At 44.5% G+C, this 22,827-nt stretch overlaps 1 protein-coding gene across 7 annotated transcripts in view; it reads right to left on the bottom strand.

Annotated features, from left to right (window-relative positions):
- GRPR (gastrin releasing peptide receptor) overlaps positions 1 to 22,827 on the bottom strand; it is a 276,159-nt gene that overhangs the window by 226,717 nt on the left and 26,615 nt on the right. The window contains exon 3 of one of the 7 annotated variants that reach the window (XM_082717029.1): positions 17,139 to 17,293. The exons of the other annotated variants lie outside the window; for them this stretch is intronic. The gene's annotated coding sequence lies outside the window, so the exon portion shown is untranslated. The remainder of the gene's footprint in view (positions 1 to 17,138; positions 17,294 to 22,827) is intronic. 7 annotated transcript variants of the gene reach the window in all.

The following is a 22,827-nucleotide window of genomic DNA, read 5'->3' on the forward strand; positions in this document are numbered from 1 at the left end:
TTTAACATTTTTCACTATATATATATAGAGAGAGAGAGAGAGAGAGAGAAAATATAGAGAGAGTTAGTATATATATATACACATATTTTGTATACATAAAATATTATGTAATAAAAATTTAAAATAAAAATGTTCTTTCTGTCATAATATTGCAGGGTAAATTCCTAAAAGATCTTTTTTTTTTAAAGATTTTATTTATTTATTTGGCAGAGAGACACAGCGAGAGAGGGAACACCGCAGGGTGGAGTGGGAGAGGGGGAAGCAGGCTCCCTGCTGAGCGGGGAGCCCGATGCGGGGCTCCATCCCAGGACCCTGGGATCATGACCTGAGCCGAAGGCAGAGGCTTAACAACTGAGCCACCCAGACGCCCGAATTCCTAAAAGCTCTTAAGGCCAACCTATTTTCCTTGGAAAGTTCAGAATTTGTAAGAATTGAAAAGGAGGGTTGAAGTCTCAATTCTAGTACAAAGACTCACAATACATCTCTGCGGCTAGCCTTCGGAGCAGCCCTTATCAACGGACACGGCAGTTTCCTGGAGCCCAGGGTCATCCTTCTAACCCAACTCCAGACACCTCAGAATGAATGAACTGACTGATGTCAGCCAGCTGCTCCCTTCCACTGGAGAAGACCATCTGACATATTATGTAACCACTTTCAGGGGTTAGGTTTGTTTTTTGTTTGTTTGTTTGTTTTTTTAAAGTAAGCTCTACACCCAACCTGGGGCTTGAACTCACAGCCCCGAGATCAAGAGTTACGTGCTCTACCAACCGAGCCAGCCAGGCGCCCCATTTGAGGGTTTATCTTTTTATTCAATACAACAAATTTTCAGTCTGGAACACTGGAAAAACATGTTTCAAAGACCGGAAAAATAATGATCATTATCAGCAACATCCCATCATTCTTTGTGTCCTTAATACTATAAGAAGAAAGTTTATGAAAGAACTCAGAAATACCGGAAAAGCCTTGTGGGGCCTAGATTTACAACTGGGAGTTTTCCTTTGGACTATAATTCCCTGAACTTTTACGGTTTATTTCTAAGGGAAAATGAGACCATCCAGCACGTTTCTGCCTTGGTTTTAATCCCTCTTATCTTCATGTAAGTCTCATCAGAAAGCTTCATGTCACTAAAAAGAAGGGTATTTGATCATTCTTGACTAGTCTTACTAGCAATCTCATTGAACAGGAGGAAGACAAAAGAAATGGGCCAGACACTTAATTCCGAACAGCCAAGAACAATCGATTAAACAGAAGTGGGGAGAACCTTTGAAGAAAGATAGCATTATCTAAAAATTCAAAAGGCAAGGAAAGTAAAACTAGATGTAGACTTTCAAGAAAAAAAAAATTTCTACTGATTCACAGAAAAGAGAAAATCACAAAAGAGATACTATCAAGGGACTCCAATTCAAGCTAGAAGTTCTAAAAATAAAATTCTGTGTATTTAATAAGAATACTCTAATACCACTTAAGATTAAAATAGAGAATTAAAGAAACAAATTTTGCTATAGGCTCAGGTGTTTATAAGGATAAGAACTGGCCACACAACCTCTCCTAATTCAGGGAAGGTTTCAGGCATTGGGCATCAAAAACGAGGTCGAGGGGGTTAATATCCAAAATACATAAAGAATTTAGACAACTCAACACCAAAAATGAAACAAAACACCCATATAATCTGATTTAAAAATGAAGAGAGGACTTGTATAGACATTTTTCCAAAGAAGGCATCCAGCTGGCCAACAGACATATGAAAAGATGTTCAACATCACTCATCATCAGGGAGATGGAAATCAAAGCCACAATAAGATATCACCGGATACCTGTCAGAATGGCCAGAATAAAAAAGACAAGAGGGATGCCTGGGTGGCTCAGTGGGTTAAAGCCTCTGCCCTCGGCTCAGGTCATGATCTCAGGGTCCTGGGATCGAGCCCCGCATCGGGCTCTCTGCTCTGCAGGAGGCCTGCTTCCTCCTCTCTCTCTGCCTGCCTCTCTGCCGACCTGTGACCTCTCTGTCAAATAAATAAAATATTAAAAAAAAAAAAAGACAAGAAATAACAAATGTCAGTGAGAATATGAAGAAAAAGGGGTTATGGAGAGGTCCAGGGGAAAGAAACAGGAAATGGCTGCTCGAGAGTCATTGGTGTCCAGGCCTTAAGTTAAAGGAGAAAAGGGAGTTCTTGACCTTCTCTGCATAATCCATCCCAGGTTCCCCATGCCGGCAAGCAGTTAGGGATGCACAAGATGCCAGGAGTAGGAGCGTACTTTTACCATCCAGGGTCTTGCCAGGAAACAGATGGCACACTCGCAGGCGGTAACTGAGAAGGGTTTAATGAAGAACTCATAAAGGGCAAGGTTAAGGGAAACCAACAGGAATGGTGCAGTACCCTGGGGTGAGCAGTACCCTGAGAACTGAGCCCTGGGAGAGGGCTGCCCAGGCACCACGGCCATCAACAGTGCAAGAAGGCAGCTAATGACGATCCACGAATATAGCACCCACCTCCGACGTCCTCCCTGAGCTTCCGACTGCCAGAGGGTAAACGAGCCCACTGACTGGGGCCACAGAGCAAGGCAGAGAAGGACGGGGAATCACCCAGGGGGGCAAACAGAGAGTAGGCAACATGGTCCTGGAAAAATTATGGGTATATGGAAAGATTTAGCTATAAGGATATTCACTACAGCATTGTTTGTAAAAGCAAACATACAGAAATGACCTCAATGTTACATAGGAAAAAAATTATGTTAAACCCAGATGAGGGCAGAGAGGATCTTACCTACATTTATTATAGATAAACTACAGCAACTGGAATAGTTCCTCGCATAGAAAATACGCCTTGAACATTAAAAATGCTAGTGTGGGGCTATAGTCACAAGCACAGAAAGATATTCATGATTCAGTTTAAAAAACAGGTTACAGATGGGGCGCCTGGGTGGCTCAGTTGGTTGCGCATCTGCTGGAAGGTCATGGTCCCAAGGTCCTGGGATCGAGCCCCACATTGGGTTCCCTTCTCAGCGGGGAACCTGCTTCTCCCTCTTGTGCTTGTGTGTGTCCCTGCTTGTGTTCCCTCTCTCGCTGTGTCTCCCTTTGTCACATACATAAAGAAAATCTTTTAAAACAAAACAAAACAAAACAAAATAACAGGTTACAGGAGTGCCTGGCTGGCTCAGTGGGTAGAGTGTGTGGCTCTCGATCTCAGGGTTGAGAGTTCGAGTTCCGTGTTGGGTGTAGAGATTACTTAAAAATAAAATTAAAAAAAAAAAAACAAAACAGTTGGGGCGCCTGGGTGGCTCAGTGGGTTAAGCCGCTGCCTTCGGCTCAGGTCATGATCTCGGGGTCCTGGGATCGAGTCCCACATCAGGCTCTCTGCTCAGCGGGAAGCCTGCTTCCTCCTCTCTCTCTGCCTGCCTCTCTACCTACTTGTGATCTCTCTCTGTCAAATAAATAAATAAAATCTTTAAAAAAAAAAAGTTTTTAAATAAAAAAAAAACAGTTATAAAATAATCCTATTTGCTTTGATAGCTAGCTACCTAGACAGATGCAGGATGCAGGCTTGGAAAAACACGCAGGGAGGCGGTTGGAATGATTAACGATGCTGTGAGGGAAACTCTGTTGTGTTTTGTTTTGTTTGGTTGGTTTTTGCACTTCATGTCCTGATTTTTCCTGTAGTGAATACAAATTGCCTCGGTAATATAAGAAAATATATCTTTATTTTTTTTTTTCAGTTTTATTTATGAAACAGTGTTCATTTTCCTGGTGTTTTCCTCTTCCTCCCCTGTGTCATCTCTTGCTCCCTAACCTTGAGAGTGGCAGCAGATGGCTGGGCAGGCATGTGGATGGAGAGGAAGGGAGGCAGGGAACCCCACCATATGGGAGTCATGACTCACAGCTTTCACAGCTTGCGGGGCACCGAGGACCAAAATACAGAAGAGTGGCGGAGGCCTCGAAAAACCTCCTGTTCCCAAGGCTTTAAATCCTAGGAAGCTGAGAATTATAGTACATGCTGACGATGACTAAGAAGTATTTTTTAGCTACAATGGAAGCAGGACGAACGAGCAGCGAAGTGTATCAGTGCTAGCGGAAGATGTCGCATCACCAGAGAGCGTGGAGAAGAAGCGGTGGGTTTCAGTTGTGCTTTGAAGCAAGCCACACCTGGGGCTTTCTTCTTGTCTCTGTCTTGGCCACCACCACCGCCATCATCATCGTCATCCCCACCGATATCATTCTCCAGTTCTCTGAAGTCATTACCATTATCGACACCCCCAGCCCAGAGAGTAAACTTCCTGAGACAAATAAATATGCCTTAGCCTTGACTATACACTGGTACATTGAACACATGATCCTACGTAGGGCAAACCGGAACCGGATTCACAGGGACAAAGGCCACTCTTACCGAATGAGCAGATAACATGCTGCTGCAAGGAAGTTAATACACAGCACGACAAGTTTATAAAGCTCTTGAGCCAGCATCCCAAAGGGTGGGGATTTTAAATCATGTACCCCCACCCCAGTACATTTATATGTATTTACTTCTAAGTTTCATACATATCCTACTAATATAGTACAATGCCATATATGTTACAAAATACACACAAAATAAAAATCTTAATGAAAAAGGCAGTATTTGTTTTCCACAGGGGATCACGCATGGAACACCTCTGCCCTAAATGACAGAATCAGGATCCGAAGCTTTTAAAACAAATCCATAAAGGAGGCTGTAACCCACAACAGGAGATTAAATATAGATGAAGGTCAAATGTTGCATCTGAATTTCCAAACTGAGTCCAAGTCGAGGAATTCAATACGCAGGTACACTCCTGTAATGCCGATAAGCCACCACCAGATGACTTCTAGCTCTAGTAATTGAATATGGGTGGACTCAGCAATAAGCAGCATTTAAAGAAAAGCCAACCTTGACAATTATTCAAACATACCAGATGGTGCCCTGTTCTTGCTACTCTCACTATTCAACATTGCTGTATTAAATTAGCGTGTTTTCTTTCTAGGGATTTCTTGAAACAAAATAAGGTTTCCGAGGGCAAGAACAATATGTGCCTGCTTCCATCACTTTTGAAAACTGCTTTCATACCAAGGCAACCAGAAATTCTCAGTTCCCCGAGAGAGCCCTGCTTTTCAACCCTTTGGAACCAGCATCCTAGCCCTGGATCATTGGTTCTGTTGGTTACTGACCACAGCAGGAGGGGAGGAAGGAGGGCCCAGCCTCCCCAGTTCACCAGTGTGCTTTCCTTGTGCAATTCCACCCAAATCTGGATGTTCGTGTCACAATTTCAGAATCAAATTAGGGAACTTCTGCAGAAACTGCCACTCCCAAAGGGTGTGGTAGGGGAAACCACAGCATGGGTAGGATAACCTTTGGGCCACAACAGCTTTATGGAAGGTGAGGGGGAGCCGAAGATGCAACCCCAACTTGTGCCAGTTTAGTACAAGGACTGTTTTCAGTTGAAGGCAGTCCAGACCCAGCAGAAGGAAGAAAAACATTTACCTCTCCCTTAACTGCCTAAAAAGAACTTAGATACGGGCCCAAACCGACCCAGAAAGAGACCTGTTATAAGAGATAACTTTTTATCTGAATGCCCTATCTTGTGTGGCAGGGCAAACATCTAATTTCCAAACATCTCTTCTTTCGTCCTGTGAATCACCCTCCTCCCCCTTGAAGCCCCAGGCCCCTCTCCTGTTCGTTCAACTTGTCCCTGAGGCTCACATCTTTGAGCTTCCATACATACATAACTAAATTTGGTTTTCTCCTGTTAATCTGTCTCATGGCCTGCCAAACAATCTAGAAGGGAAGAAGGGGAAAGTTTTGCTCCCCTACAAACGTTAAGGTATGAGACAGTAAAGAGAACGAAGGTTTTGGAGCCCAGCAGATCTGGGATGGTTGTGGGATTTTGTAGGCTTATTGTAGACACTGGCAAGAGAATGTACGGAGTGCCAGGCCCAGGATCCAGGCTCACCTTTCACTCAGCCATGCCTGTGGATGTGAACACCTGAGGCATTTGCTAAAGACACAGATTTTTCTCCCCTAGAGATCCAGATGTCCTAAGCCCGGGGTGAACAAAGCATAGAGCAGGGTGAACATTCCCGAATTCCCTGCCTCCGGGGGGCTGGCTTTTTTGAGAAGCCACCCTCCTCCCCAAGGTGGATCTCAGGGTCACACAGGCTAAGCCACCCTGTGGCAACAGTGATTTACGGTTATTGTGACCATGGTCAATGGCGATTTTGCTTCTTCCTGCCCAGCCCCACAGCGCTGCTTCAGGCTGCCGCAGTCCTGGGAGTCAGCCTCCTTTCTTCCAGCAAAGGCGCAGCACTTTCTACTCCACTTCCTTCCTCCCACCTTCACTCCTCAGTCAACCTGCTTTCTGCCATCTGTCGCGTTGGAAAGGCCCGAGTGGATGAATTCACATGAAGACTCTGAACTGAAAATGACTTACTGAGTTACGCAGGCCGGGTGTATTTCATAATAAGTGGCACAAACTAGAGAAATTCATCCTAAATAATAGCAGTCCGGGCCCAGTGGGAGATGTTTGGAGAAGAGGGATCTCTCAGTCCCTGCCCTTGCCTAGTGCAGCTGCATTGGCATGTGTGTAGGAATCACTCAGAAGATCTTGTGAAAATGCAAATGATGTGATCACAGGCTGTGGCTGATGCAGAGCCAAGATGCCGCACTTCTAAGGAGCTCCCGGCTGTCCCCGGCTGGTGGTCCAAGGACAGTTTGAGTGTCTAGGGTTGGGTGGTGGTGAAGAAAGGAGAGCTCGGGCCCTACCCGTCAGGAAGCTTACCGACAGCTGGAGATGAACGTGATCAGGAAAGTCTAGAATCTCTTAGAAAGCACAGAGAGATAGGCCCGCTGCCAGTACGCCCACACAAAAACCACAAACACCAAACCAGAGCTTTTCAACAACCTCAAAACTTCACTTGATCTTAACCGAAAGGCCTGAGAATCAGCCATTCCTCAACGACTCAGAAATTGTGTTCTTTCCACAAGGAAACATCTCCACGGGGAAATAACCACCGAGAGCTCTGAAACGTATTGTAAAGGCATTTTATGCAGTTATTTTTAAATTACATCCAAACAATTATAGAAAGTGAGTAGAGGTAAGTGTGCTTGGTTTACACATGACAGACAATACAAGAACACCAAGAGAACTGTTGACAGAGCCAGCGCTCCCAGAACAATGAAATTTCCATTAGCCTGGGTGAGCACAGTGAGCTCCACAAACGTAAGTGGTTTTGAAAACATTCCATTGGCTACTGCTGCTAATGTTCTGTAGGAAGTTAAACCACAATGTGAAACAATGTAATACTCAGTGTGAACACGGGGGAACAATGGAGCCCAGGCCTGGTGTTCTGGAACTGGGGCAGTCATCTCTTTGTAACCCTGGCAAGCACTGCTGGTCTGAAAGGTTACAGTGGAGCAAGCTCCTTACTGGCAATTGTTGGGAGAAAGACAAGTTTCACCTTGGGTGTGTGAGTGTGACACCTCTAGGGACACCGACGTCCAAGGTCACAAACCTTACACCTGACCCTTCAGCCCCACAACACCATCTAGGAAAAACCAGCTCAGGCACTTGCACAGATTCAAAGCCTCTTCCTGGGGCAGCCGGAACCTCCTGGAACAACACGGCAGTGTTTGTTGACAACCCACTTAAAAGCGCCCCCACTCTCGAGAGGCCTCCGGCGATCACCCTCATCTGCAGTCCACATTGCCTCTTACTCAGAAGCCTTCCTCCTGTCCCTGGAAACCTGGCTTTTTAGCCTCCAGCTGCTGAGCTACCAGGCTGAGAAAAAAAAAAAACAACATCAAGCAGTGTCAGCCAGAAATTTTCACTGTGTCTGCAGTTCCGCTTGTGCCTGTGGGAAGATGATATTATACCCAAGCTCACACAAGCCTAGACTTCCTTGTAGGCACCGACCCATTAGATTTCAACCGCCGGGGCCTTTCTGAATGGAGAAGACAAAGGAGGAGCTCCCTGCTCACCGTCTAGGTGGGGACGCGGCGGGACGATAGTGCAGTTTATTTCTGGTATTAAACACATCACTCACGTGTTTCTTTTGTGTTTTAACTTTTTTTTTTTTTAAAGATTTTTATTTATTTATTTGAGAGAGATCACAAGTAGACAGAGAGTCAGGCAGAGAGAGAGGTGGCGGGGACGCAGTCTCCCCGCTGAGCAGAGAGCCCGGAGCGGGACTCGATCCCAGGACCCTGAGATCATGACTGGAGCCGAAGGCAGTGGCTTAACCCACTGAGCCACCCAGGCGCCCCTGTGTTTTAACTTTTGATTGACCTACAATACACATACCGTAAAGTGCACCAATTCCGTATGGACAGCTCAGCGAATACTTGCAAACTGATCACATCCTTTGGTTCGATCCCCAGACGGGAAATGGAGCACTGCAGGATCCCAGAAGCCCCCTTGGGTGCCCCTTGGAGTCACTCTAGCCTCCCCGGCCCCTGGAATGACTACCCTGACTTTTCATATTATTCCACAGATTGCTTTGGCAACTTCTCAAATTTTAAACAAAACTCTAAAAACTGATTTAGTTTTGGAAACACGAAATTAAAAGGGACTAGTATTAATACCCACTTTTTTTTTCCAGTTGGTTTTGTCACAATAATTTGAGAGTCCTAACATTAAAGTGTCTTTTTTAGTCCAGTTCAATTGCCCTGTACTGGATTGTGTCCCCCCAAAATCCATATGTTACATCCCAAGCCCCTAAAGTGACTGTATTTGCAGACAGGGCTTTTAGGAGGTGATTACGGTTAAACAAGGTCACAAGGGTAGGACTCTAATCTGATAGGGTTGTGGCATTAGAAGTAGCGGACAGTAGCTCTGCCCCTCCACCCACCCACCCCACCCAGCCCAACCACCGTCTGTCCTGTGAGGACACAGCAAGAAGGCTACCATCTGGAAGCCAGGAAAGAGAGCACTCGCTAGGATCCAGCACCTTGATCTTGGACTTCCTCCCGGCCTTCAGAACTGTGAGAAATAAACTGCTATCATTTAAGCCCCCCCAGTCCGCGGTGTTTTGTTACAGTAGCCCGAGCTGACCCATACATCAGTTTTCTTTAAAATGCACTTCACTTTTCTGGGTAATGAGTTTATCATTGAAGACCAGCCTCTACACTTCAAAATAACGCACTGTCTTTTCAGTACTAAGAGAAACGGGTACACAAAATTAACTTAACACCGTCCAATAAGACAAGCAGGTTTATTAAATAAACAGAAAGAAACCCGGGCACAAAGAGGCAGACTGGCCAGATCCGTTTCTTCCACGCAATTCGTGCTTTTCTTAGGAAGTTTCGGTTAATGGCAAGTCAACAGCAGGTATTAGGGGCGTCTCTAACGTACAGTTACCTGCCCTGACTTGGAAGGAAGGCAGGAAAAGCCCTCTGTCCTTGCCACCACCTTTGAAATCAGGGCAGTAGCTGCAGCCTCACACAAAAACTAGACATGGAACACATGTTGTTGATTAAAGAGGCCGCGGGAGGATTCGGCAGTGTAGCTGGAGCAAGAGACGTGCCAAGAGGTGGCTTTCTTTAATTAACACTCTGTTGGGAAGAATGGGGCTCCCAGTGGAATCACCCACAGAACCCAAAGGGAATGCAAGGATTCTATTTGCAAGCCAGTGTGACGAGAAGGGTTTCCACTGAGTCATATTTTCAAAAGCCATCATTTCCCCCTGCTGTAAACAAATGCCAATTAATGTGTAGGATGCGACTTTCTTGGAGTCGAATAAAAATAACACGGCAACCGGGTGGTATGCAATTTGCCACTTGGGCTTTTAATTTACAGACCTACTGGCATGCCATTCGTGTCGGTCTAAGAAGAAAAGAAATAAACAGAAAGGTAGGCTAACATTTGCATATCTGGGTCCTCCTCGTACCTCAAAAGGCACTGTTTGGTATCCTGCATCCAAATATAAAACAAATGATCTGTCTCCAACATAAACTATTGAGACTGAAAACCAGCCAAATGAAAGCAGCTGCCACTAGATTAAAAAGTCATTTTCTCAGCCAACTCGGATTAAAAAAGAAACATTTTATGAACATATTTCTTCAACTCAAGCAGATTTTTATTATTCTGTGTTTCAGCTGCACACAAAAATAAAAACAGCATCTCCTGGCGTGACCATTTGCCAGAAATTTAATTTCAGATAAACAGATGGTGCTAAACTAAAAATATTAGTAGGGTATCATCTGTGAAATTCAAACCATTTTAGTATATGTTGTCCTTAGTCTTTTTTTTAAACAAAGAAGTTTTTTTTTTTTCTCTAAATCTATTACGCCAAAATATAGCTAATATTTATGTTTGAGGATGTTGAACAAGGAGCAGCTAGCATTTCTCTTATGCCCCTTTCCTCTAGGGGCTCTTGACAAGGAATAGACTGAAAATATGCTATTTCTTCTTCACTTCAGGGCCCTGAGCTAAATCTGGACCCAAATTTTGAAGACTACAAATTAAAGTTAGAATTCTCTTTCCTGGTTGATTTACTTGCTATTCAAGCCTTGGGCACATTTTGTGCACCTGGGGGTCTAAGTTTCACTGAAACTTACATGCCAGTGAAAAGCACGAAAGCAGATAAAGGAGAAGAGGGCTGGCGCAGCAAACAGCAGAAAGACAAGTTTCCCACGTGCCATTGGTAAGTAAAGCAAAGGGGTCCCTGCGTGGCTCAGCTGGTTAAGCATCTGCCTTTGGCTCGGGTCGTGATCCCAGGGTCCTGGAATGGAGCCCTACATCGGGCTCCCTGCTCAGCAAGGAGTCTGCTTCTCCCTCTCCCTTCCCCCACCCTACCCTGCTTGTGCTTGCTCACTCTGTCTCTCCCTTTGTCTCAAATAAATAAACAAAACCTTAAAAGAAAAAAAAAAAAAAGCTCTAACTGACTCCCTTAGTTGGATTACAGTGCATTCCCATCACGTGCAGTCTTACTGCACACCCCACATCAGGTCGAACCACATGAAAGTGCCAGTGTTTGATCGATTTCGACCATCACATATTTCAGCCTAATATTGAGACTGTTTCCCAAGACCACTTCATTTCTTTTTTTTTTTTTTTTAAATTTTTTTTATTTTTATTTTAAAGATTTTATTTATTTATTTGACAGAGAGAGATCACAAATAGGCAGAGAGGCAGGCAGAGAGAGAGAGAGGAGGAGGAAGCAGGCTCCCCGCAGAGCAGAGAGCCCGATGCGGGACTCGATCCCAGGACCCTGAGATCATGACCCGAGCTGAAGGCAGCGGCGTAACCCACTGAGCCACCCAGGCGCCCCGACCACTTCATTTCTAACCCTGCCCCTAGTTCAAATCAAGAACATTATTCAATAAGCATAATTAAGAGTACAAATCTAACATCAAAAGTCTTTCTAATATATGCTCAAGTACATTAAGAATCTGAGTCTACTTCTGCTGCCACCAGCAACCATAACTGTGAGTTAACTAGTTCAGGTAAAGAAATGGCTTTAGCATTAATTTTCTGGGAACTAAAAGAAGGCCAGGCCCTATTTAGAAATATATGGGTAGCCTCAAAGGGATTAAAAACCCCATAAGTAGGAGCTGCCTGGGTGGCTCAGTGGGTTAAAGCCTCTGCCTTCAGCTCAGGTCATGATCTCAGGGTCCTGGGATCGAGCCCCACATCAGGCTCTCCGCTCAGCGGGGAGCCTGCTTCCTCCTCTCTCTCTGCCTGCCTCTCTGCCTACTTGTGAGCTCTCTGTCAAATAAATAAATAAAATCTTAAAAAAAAAAAAAACCCAACCATAAATATATATGGTTTTCCTGGATTTATACCAGCTTAGCTGAGTGATTCTTCATGGAAAGGGTTTCTCAGCCTTGGTACTATTGGCATTTTGGACAAAATAATTCTTTGTTGTTGGCGGGGCGGGTGTTGGGGGGGGGTGTGTCCTGTGCACTGGAGAAAGTTTAACAGCATCCCTGGGCTCTACCCACTAGATGCCAGCAGCAAACCCAATTAGGGTAACCAAAAATGTCTCCACACACTGCCAAATGTCGGGGGGGGGGGACATGAGCACCCCTAGTTAGCACTTGAGAAGACTTCTTTAAGGTCTTTACTCGACGGCCAACATATCTCCTATGTTTCTCCATCTTTCATGAGGAGGAAAGCCTCGCTGGAAATAAAAAAGTGTTTTCTCAAAGGCTTTGGGTTAGGGTTGCCAAATTTAGCAAATTCAAAATAGAGGATGCTCAGTTAAATCTGAATTTCAGGTAAACTTGAAATCATTTTTCAGTATAAACCTGTCCCAAATACGGCAGAACATTTAATCTGGCAAACTTACTTCCAGTGAAGTACTAATATCATGAATGAAGGACTATAAATAAATAGGTAAATTATAATTTCATGACGGGGGAAAGCCAGGAATCAAACAGAATTAAATAGAGTGGCAAAGATAACACAGTCAGTAGGTTATAGTAAGTAAAAGCAGCACATACTTTGAAGTCAGGCAGCTCTGAGCTGGAACCTGAGGATGACCAGCCTCCAATGTTGAGGGGAGATTAAAATTCCCAAGTAGTTACGTGAATTGTACCATGAATGGGAGTAGCTTTCTCAAGATGAAGTGAGGAGAGCGCCTGGGTGGCTCAGTTGTTAAGCCTCTGCCTTTGGCTCCGATCATGATCCCAGGGTCCTGGGATCAAGCCCCACATCGAACCCCACATCGAGCCCCACATTGAGCCTTGCATAGGGCTCCCTGAATGGTGGGAAGCCTGCTTCTCCCTCTCTAACTCCCCCTGCTTGTGTTCCCTTTCTCGCTGTCTCTCTCTCTCAAATAAATAAAATCTTAAAAAAAAAAAAAAAAAAGATGAAGCGAGGGCCGCCAGGGTGGCTCAGTTGGTTAAGCAGTTAAGCATCTGCCTTTGCCTGGGGCTCTCTGGTCAGCAGGGAGCCTGCTTCTCCCTTTCCTGCTTCCCCTGCTGTTCTCTCTCTCTCTCTCTCTCTCTCTCTCTCTCTCTCTCTGTCAAATAAACAAGTAAAATCTTTCCAACAAAAAACAAAAACAATGATGTGAATGATACATCATGTTTCTAGCATCTGGCCCTCTGTGGGTGTGCTAGGCTGATGACCTGGGAGTTTTAGAGCACCATGGACAGGACGCTATCCCAGACAGAGGGGAAGCCGAGAAGACTGAGGTTACCTGTCCACTCACAGCTACCTGTCATGCGGGATGACTAATAGCTCATGAACCCATTCAGGGCCCCTTGAATAGGGCTAGGCAAATATACTGAGCAAAGAGCTCGGTACAAAGACCAAGAAAAAGAGAATTGCAACCTGACATATGCCCAGCTACATTGTTCAGCACCTAAAAGGCTCTTCTCAAAAGAGCTTTTCACTCCAATTTTCCATCTTGCAATTGGTCTGACAATGTGGAGAATATATTAAGCATTTTTAAAAGCCTTTTTCTTTTTCTTTTTTTTTTTTTAAAGGTATATCCTGGGGCTCCTGGCTGGCTCAGCTGGTGGTGCGTCGGACTCTTGACCTCAGGATTGTGAGCCTGAGAGTCCCATGCTGGGTGTAGAAATTACTTTTTAAAAAATTTTTTTAAATCTTTTAAAAGCAAAAAAAATTTAAGAAAGGTACTTCCCTGTATCTCAATTTCTTCATCTGCAAAAGGAGGGGGCAGGGCAAAGAACTCATATTCATTCCAGGTTTGAAAAACTATGTGATTCCTCCCTTCAAAGGGCCAAATGAAGTCTCAGTGCCTTCCAAGGGGTTGTGCTCTGGAAATCCTGCCAGCACTCAGCTCTCCCTGGGCTTTTGCCATCTCTACCGGCCATTAAAACAAAACTACCTACCATGAGTTACTTCATCTTTTCAAAGACTGTATTACCCCCAGCAGTAAACGACTGTGTTGAATTTTGTTAATTGTTCTACTCCCTTGCTTTTCTTTCTTTTTTTTTTTTTTTTAAAGATTTTATTTATTTATTTGACAGAAAGAGATCACAAGTAGGCAGAGAGGCAGGCGGGGGTGGGGGGGAGCAGGCTTCCTGCTGAGCAGAGAGCCCGATGTGGGGCTTGATCCCAGGACCCTGGGATCATGACCTGAGCTGAAGGCAGAGGTTTAACCAACCGAGCCACCCAGGTGCCCCTCCCTTGCTTTTCTTAATAGTTTCACCACACTGATCATGTAGCCCTGAAGAATATCTGTTTCGAGTTGCTTGCTTTTGAATGCTGTGTGTGTGTTCATCCTCTGTATTCTAGGACTTTCTTTACTCCTTAGTATCCTTGTGAGATTCGGCCATCTTGCTAGGTGAAATTCTAGTTCAATAACGATGACTGCTCTGCAGTATCCTATGATGTGAATATATTGCCATGTAGTCGTCATTCTGTCAACGGACTATTGGGTTGTTTCCAGTTTCCTGCTATTTTGAATAAAGCTGTGGTGGAATTTTTTATGCTCCTGGTACACACAGACCAGAGTTTCTTCAGAGTATACCGGTAAGGCCATGGGGCATGTGCACCTTTGCTTTTCTAGGGGATGCCGAATTGTTTTCCAGAGGGGTTTACCAATTCACATACTCACCAGCAGAATGTTAGTTCTCTTGGAGGCACATCTTCTGCGCTAGGTATTGTGAGAGTAAATAAAAAAAACTTCTCTAGGGGCACCCCTACCTTCGGCTCAGGTCATGATCCCAGGGTCCTGGGATAGAGACCCACATCAGGCTCTCTGCTCAGCAGGGAGCCTGCTTCCCCTGTCTCTCTGCCCGCCTCTCTGCCTACTTGTGATCTCTGTCTGTCAAATAAATAAATAAAATCTTTTTTAAAAAAATCATTTCTCTGTTGACAGAGGGCAAAGAGACTGTTCTCTCCCACTCCTGACCCTTCTCTCACAATGTTTCTAAGACACAGCAACATCATAAATCAGAGTCCTTACTCTAACCTTTAGAATAGAGATAAGTCTCTCCAGTCCCCAATTTTGATGATGGAGTTATCTCTAAAGTTGAGGGCCAAATAGCCTCTAGATATGTAAATGTGTGTATCGCTGGAATTAGTTGAAGGGGCTCTCGAGAGAGGTACTAAGCCCTCTGTCTCCTCAGGAGATAGGAGAAGTCATTGTTCTTCTTTCTGCTTTGCTCTGTGTCTGTGAGATTTTGTCCTAATTTCATAGTCTCTTGTGCAGACTATATGCAGCACGAATTTTCATTAGCACAGAGAGGGGTCTTGCTGGCGGGATTGTTGTATTTTCCGATGTATTAGTCTTCCATCCATTTAATTTTTTTTCTTACTTTGGAGTAAACTTAGATTTACAGAAAAATCATAAAGATGGTATAAAGAATTATACCATGTACCCCTTATTTCCACTCATTGGACTTTTTTTTTAGTTTAATACTTAGTATATCTATTATTTGCATATATGTTATATAAATTATATATAAACTATAGTACATATACCTGCTAATACATACATTTGTCTCTGTAAGAGTCTGGGGAAGGAGCTGTTCTAGGTTTCTTTTCTTTCTTTCTTTCTTTTTTTTTTTTTTTAAGATTTTATTTATTTATTTGACAGAGAAAGACACAGCAAAGGAGGGAACACGGCACAGGGAGTGGGAAAGGGAGAAGCAGGCTTCCCGCTAAGCAGGAGCCCGATGCAGGACTCCATCCCAAGACACTGGGATACTGATCTGAGCCAAAGGCAGATGCTTCATGACTGAGCCACCCAGGCGCCCCTGCTCTGGGTTTCAGAACTTACTATAAGGCCTTAGCTCTGTGAATAAAGGCCCTCACTAAACTGGGAGGTAGAGGTGAGACAGGAGAGAGGGAGAACTGAACAGGACACGAGAGGATGTGGAGTTGGACACGAGGCCAAGAAATTGTTTTCAAAATCTAGATGACCAATGTTAATTTTAAGTTTTGCCCACTGTAACCCAGGGGTGCACAAAGCAGCACACATTTTAGCCAAGAGCCCTGTGGGTTGAGCCAAGGCCAGAAACAAATACAGCTGATCTTGAAAACCACAGCTTTGAACTGCATGGGTCCACTTATAAGCAGTTTTGGTTCTGTAAATATGTTGGAAAGTTTTTACAGATTTGCCACAATTTGGAAAAAAACTTACAGACAAAATGCATAGCCTGGAAATACCAAAAAGAAAGAAAGAAAGAAAGAGAGAAAGAGAGGGAAGGAAGGAAGGAACAAAGGGAGGGAAAGAGAGAAAGAAAGGGTTAGGTATTTTAAGAAGATAGCACATAATACACAGAACATATAAAATACATGATAATTGACTTCATGCTATCAGTAAGGCTTTGGATCAAAAGTAGTCTGTTAAGGTTGGGGGTAGTCAAAAGTTATACATAGATTTTTTTTTTTTTAATGCCTCACCTTACGCGATATTCTTTTTTTTTTTTTTAAGATTTTATTTATTTATTTGACAGACAGAGATCACAAGTAGGCAGAGAGGCAGGCAGAGAGAGAGGAGGAAGCAGGCTCCCTGCGGAGCAGAGAGCCCGATGCGGGGCTTGATCCCAGGACCCTGGGATCATGACCTGAGCCGAAGGCAGAGGCTCTAACCCACTGAGCCACCCAGGCACCCCTATACAAGGATTTTTAATGGCAAATGGGGTTGGGACCCTAGCCCTCTTTTTGTTCAAGGGTCAACTGTATTTTATCCTAGAATGAACTTCCATATATACATTTCATTCTAAAATATTACAATTTTATTATGAAAAGTTACGGTTGTCATTATTTTAAAAGTGTGACATTTTCATACATTATATGTTTATTTTTAAAAATTGGTTAAAAAAAAAAAGTGTGACATTTTCCTGTAACTACAGAAACATCTGGGCTCAGACAGCGGCTGGACTGCAATTTTGTACCAAACGGACATTCACTTTCAAGTGAAGTCAGAACAGGCTCGTGCCGGCCAGCACGGCCAGCGTGGATTTCTGTTTCTGGGGATGTTGCCACCGATCTAAGTTTCCTTCCTAACAGTAACTGACCAAGGTCAAAATTTACCTCCTAGAGTTAATGGTTAGAGTTAAAGGTTAGAGTTAAAGCGACGGTGCCAGTTCACTGACCAAGGCTCGCCCACCACGCTCTTGGGCACGGCTTAAAGAGGCTAATTTCTGAATATTTTCAGAAGCAACCTTAAGATTGTTTTTTTCTTGCTCTAATAAGTGTGCGGCACTTACATTGCTTCATGTGATTACGGGAGATAAATTTGTCCTCAGACCTTGGATCTGGAAATGTGGCATTGGAGCAAGTAATTGCCTTTCAGGATGACAAAATTATCTCTGAATTTCCACCTGCATCTCGGCTTTCATGGCATTCACACCAATTTCAGCATCTGCGGTGGAGAAAAATGATAGAGGTATCTTTCCAGCAGGTCATGGAGAAAATACCTGCAGCTTCAAGGCACATCAGTCTACTTAACCGCTTCAGCAGCTTCCAGCAAATAAACTGTCTTCATTGCAAGTAACCACTGGTTGTTAATAAGCCCTGCTATGTTGGTATCATTATCTGCGAAGTACAGAAATCAGGTTCTTTTGTCTAAGTACCTCTTTTTTTTTTTTTTGAAAGTTTTGATTTATTTATTTACTTAAGCAATCTTTACACCCAATGTGGGGCTTGAACTCACGACCCAGAGATTAAGGGTCTCACGCTTTTCCAACTGAGCCAGCCAGGGGCCCCCAAGTGATTTTTTTTTTTTTAAAGCATGTTATTGCTGCTTTTACATCTTATTTGACCCACAGTTTGGGAAGCACAGTTGGTAGCACTTTGCATACTGTTAGGAAAGGAGTTCCTGTTTATTAAAAATGACAATGAATTAAATTCATGCTTCCTTGAGGTTAGTGATTCCCCAGGGAATCCGATTTGGTAGTTTGAGGTAGGACCTAAGAATTTACGTTTCTGTTGAGCTCCCAGGATACTCAGCTGCGGGTGGGGAGCCCACACTTAGAATAGCTCTGAGTTAAATACTGACCTTGTCCCCACCCACAGACTTCAGTTGTAGGTCTGGTTTGCTGAAGGAATGTCCGTCTGCTCTCCTTGTTTTGCCAATTTCTAAGCTTCTTTCCTAGGAAACCATTCAGCTCTCTGTTTTAATTTTTCTTTTTTTAAACAGTGGTATTGAGACACAATTCACATACCATATAATTCATCCATTTAAAGTGTACGAGCCAATCATTTTGAGTATGTCAACAAAGTTGTGCAACCATCAACAGACTTTTGGAATATCTGCATCACCTCAGAAAGAAACTCCGTATCTTTAAGCTATCACCTGCACTTTCCCCCCACCCCCCAGTCCCTGGCAACCACCAATCTACCTTCTGTCTCCAGGATCTTGCCTATTCTAGATATTTTAGAGAAATGGAACTGTACGGTCACCCTCTGCTGGTACATGTTTCCTTGAAGGGACAGGAGCTCGGTAATATTTGTTAGGACCGAACAAGATTAGAAAAACAACTCTGCTGGGCACCGTTCTTTAAAAAATGAGGCTCTCAGGGATGACATCTGCTCCTGAACAGGGTCAGTGGCATTGGCGATGAAGGTTATTTGGATTTTGGAGGTTTATTGTTTGCTGTTGTGCTGGGATCTATTTATCATATGTGGCCACTACCCCACCTTCTGCCACAACCCATTCTTTCTTCTGGAGGCCTGTCTTCCCTGCACAAACGGTGCTGCTAATCACAATACCCTCCTCCCAGCTCCCATCACCACCCCACCACTCCGCAATCCATGTTATAGACTGAACTTTGTGTCCCCACAAAACTTGTGTTGAGATCCCTGCTCCTGGTGTGAGGGTACGAGGAGGTAAGATCTCTGGAAAGTAAGTCCGGCCAGAGCTGCATGAGCGGGACTAGTGCCTTCCAAAGAGACATGACCAAGCTTGCTCCCTCTCCCTGCACTCTGCCGGTGCGAGGACACACCAAGAAGATGGCCATCTAGAAACTGGGAAGAGTGCTCTCACCAGAACCCGACCATGCCGCCCCTGAAGTTCCTGCTTCCCGGCCTCCACAACTGTGAGACAGAACTGCTGCTCTGGCCACTAAGCCCATGGTATTCTCCGACAGCTGCCTGAGCTAAGACAACCTCAAGCAGGTCTGAAGTCTCCGAACCAGAAACTTGTGGTAAATGAACATCTGCTGTCACCAATCTCATGGCAAATGAGGAACTGTTTTGTGTCCATTTCTTATATCTGGCAAGTAGGCAAGCAGGTAGCCAGGCTCCCTGGTATGACTAAAAGGGGCTAAGAGAGTAAAAAGACCTCCACAGAAGAGGCAGGTGAGTGTTTCTTCTACCCAGTAACATTGTCGCTCTGTGCCCATGGGCCATAAATGGATCTTGGAGGGCGCGCGGACGCCGGCCACATCTGCTCCTGCACAAGATGCAGTTAAGGTGCATGAAGCTAAGTTTCTGTATCTTTTGACATCAGTGGAAACACATTCCTTTAACTCTGTCTATGGCATCTTTCCGCCAACCATATCACTGTCCCACTGAGAAAACGGTGCGATGAATTATCCCAAGATCCTTCTAACAGATCCCTTTTTATCTAAACTCCTTCTTGGTTGCTTTATGATCTGTTTTCAAAAGTTCCAATGAACATAACTACTGATGCCAAGGAATTTGATCACCATTCTGCTTATCTAAATCTAAGGCACTCGCTATACTTCTGTGCAAAATATGACGATATAGCACTGTCGAGCAGAATGTCGCATACCAGCTGTCAATCCCGGGGTGGGGGTGCGGCGCAGAACACTGCTTACCAGCTATCATAGGACTCTAAACACTTCTTCCCATTTCATGATGCCATCAGAATTGCCAGGGAAAACACAACACGGTCAAGCACTGTATGGAAAGATGTTGGGCTTACACGGGAAAAACACAGAGAAGACCAGTGTTGATAGTGGGGGTTGGTCCCCTATGGCCAGCAGGTCCCCTGGGCAGCCAGTGCAGGGCAGTTGGCCTAGGCACACCCCTCTCGTGTGACAGCAGAACTCTGACCACTCCCCATGAAGTCTGAAATACTGCAAGTTAGGTGTGAACCTGTGGGCCATTGACGTACAGGTTTAAGCAGAGTGAAGGACTGTTCACTGAGCATGAAACACGGAAAGACACTCCCACACAAGGCAGTCAGCCCAGCACAGGCTGCGTGGGCTCCTAACCCCTTGGTAAGGAAGTGTTCCAGGTCCAAGGCCCGGTCTTCCGTGACCGAGTGGGGAACTGTGTAATGTGAGCTTGCCTCAACAATAATCATATCCACTTGGACACTCTGACTTGCAAGCTGCAGAAAACCTAACTCAGAACTGGCTCAGGTAACTGACAGGCTCCCACAGCAAGGGTCCCAGACCCCATTTCCTTGTGACTCTTTGCTCTGCCTTCCCACGTCGGGTCACAACTATTTCAAGACAGGCATTCTTTATGGAAGCAAAACGGGTGCAGATTTTGTCTCTCCCGACATTAGACTCTTCTCTAATTGGACAAACTCAGCATTCCTGAAACAAAAGGGGAAGGCATTAAGGCTGCCACTTACTTGTTGCAAGAAGCAGTCGTAAAGTCTGTCACATTGACCCTAGTCTCTGTTTGAACTTAGCTTAGTTGATAATGGCTCTATTTTCGCTCTGAACCAGGCATTGCTGATCAAGTAGCAATAGCCCTGCCCAACAGAAGAGCACAGGCTTCTACCCAATTCATAAATACTTTTTTTTTCTTTTTTAAAGATTTTATTTGCCAGAGAGAGAGAGAGTAAGCGAGTACACACAAGTAGGCAGAGGCAGGCAAGGGCAGCGAGAGAAGCAGGTTCCCCGCCGAGCAAGGAGCCCGATGTGGGACTCGATCCCATGACCCCGGGACCATGACCCGAGCCAAAGGCAGCGGCTTAACCCACTGAGCCACCCAGGCGTCCCCATAAATACTTACTTTGCATGTAAAATCAAAATCTCATTTAAAGGCAACATAAGAAACCCAGAGGAGGGTACTTCGCCTAAGCAAGGGTGTTGTAACGGCTCCCTCGTAAATATTGGTGGCTGCCACTTGTTGCAAGAAGCAGTCGAAAAGTCTGTCACATTGACCCTAGTCTCTGTTTGAACTTAGCTTAGTTGATAATGGCTCTGCCCTTGACGCTTCCACTCCCCACAGAAGCTCCATGAGGCCTGACCCCACAGTATCCGCTCATCCCCGACAGGGACTGGCTCTCAGACCATCCTTGACCTGTTCCAAACCAAGTCTTTGCATAACTGTATTTTAGCATGTTAGTGGTTTTGTTTCCATTTTCAGCCAGTTGTTTGTTCGCTTGTTACATTCCCTTTCCTACCTTCTGACAGTGTAACATTCTGAGCCGCCCAACATTCTGAGCCGCCCTCCTCCCTTTGTTCTCATAGCTTTCACCCTCTCCACCTACAAATGAACACTTCGTTTTCATTTTCCAACTCATGGAGACACAGTAGCACTTCTCAGAGCCAAGTCAGAGGGTACTGGGGAGGTGAGAACTAATATTTATTAAGCACCAACCATGTACTGGCACAAGAGTAGACTTTTTTTTTTTTTTTTTTGCATCCATTTCATTCTCAAAGAAGTCTGTGAGATAGATCTAGTCTCCCTGTTTTACAAAGAAGGAAATGAGCCCAGAGAAGGTGGGTAACTGTGGAGAGTTGTGCAGCTGCTTAGTGAAGAGGTACAAATCTACATCCAAGGCCATCTGATTTTAAAGTTTTTCCAAAGCCGTTTTCTTCATTACCTATTGATTTCCATTTTGGCTGTAATAAAAATCATCTGGAGTTACCACACACACACACACACGACTTAGGTGCCACTCCAAGACAGGCTTATTTTAAAAGGGTGGGGCCCAGGCCTCAGCATTTTCCTTCAAAGCTCCTTGGATGAGTCTCGTGAAAACTCAAGGTTAGAACAAATTGTACTAGAATACACTCGCCTCCCAAACCATATCAATAAATTCCATGAAACATAGCAGAGGCCGGACAGCACTTCAATCTCAACATCTAAAAATAGCTAATAGTGGCGCCAGTACACAGTATGAAAGGAAACGCAGTCAGTTCACCTAGGATGCTTCTCATGCAAAATGTTTATGACCGGCCTGGGACCAACTTAACAAACCCGATCCCAGACGCCTGCTCTGGACTCTGTCTCTGAGCCTGTGTGTGACGTTTGACTTCTCAGCACACACCACGAATGTCCTGCCCCTATGTCCTCCCCCGCCCCCCCCCCCACCGCCCCGCCACAGGTTCACCTGCCACTACCGGCTCTTCTGGAGCCAGCTCGGCCCATCCACAGCTGTCTGGGAAGCCCCGGGGATTTCTTATTGCCTGGGACAGCCCTTAACCAGCGACGGACAAAAGCCTCTTGATCGCCAAAGGGGGAAAACATCTCCAAACACCATCACAAGAGGGTTATGGGATGGATGCCACGAGCTTTAATTTCTTGAGAGAAAAGTATACCATTATCATAATGAAGACAGGCATAGATTCATACCCTGCTGACTCTATTTGACTCTTTTAGTGGGTCCTTCACAAGAAAAATGATCTATTCAAGCAAATATTAGAAATAATTCTATGGTTTTACACAGGAGATGCTCAAGTAATTAATTAGTGCACCAACATCAATGGGTTGTGGGTGGGTTTTTTGACGGTTTATCATGAATAATCATTCATGCCTCATTATGTAGGATTTCATGTTAAAACTATGTGTTGTGGAAACAAGTCTTCATTGAGATAAAAGCAATATGACATGGGTCACAGATTAGGGATAATGGAAATTCTACATTTTTTTTCTGTCCTATAATTTAAATAAAATGATATTTAAAAAGGGGAGATCACTGGGGTTGCAACATGAAGAATAATATTCCTTGGCCATTACTTTGCAACA

Source organism: Mustela nivalis (genome assembly GCF_964662115.1).
Source record: "Mustela nivalis genome assembly, chromosome: X".
In the NCBI taxonomy this organism is placed as follows: domain Eukaryota; kingdom Metazoa; phylum Chordata; class Mammalia; order Carnivora; family Mustelidae; genus Mustela; species Mustela nivalis.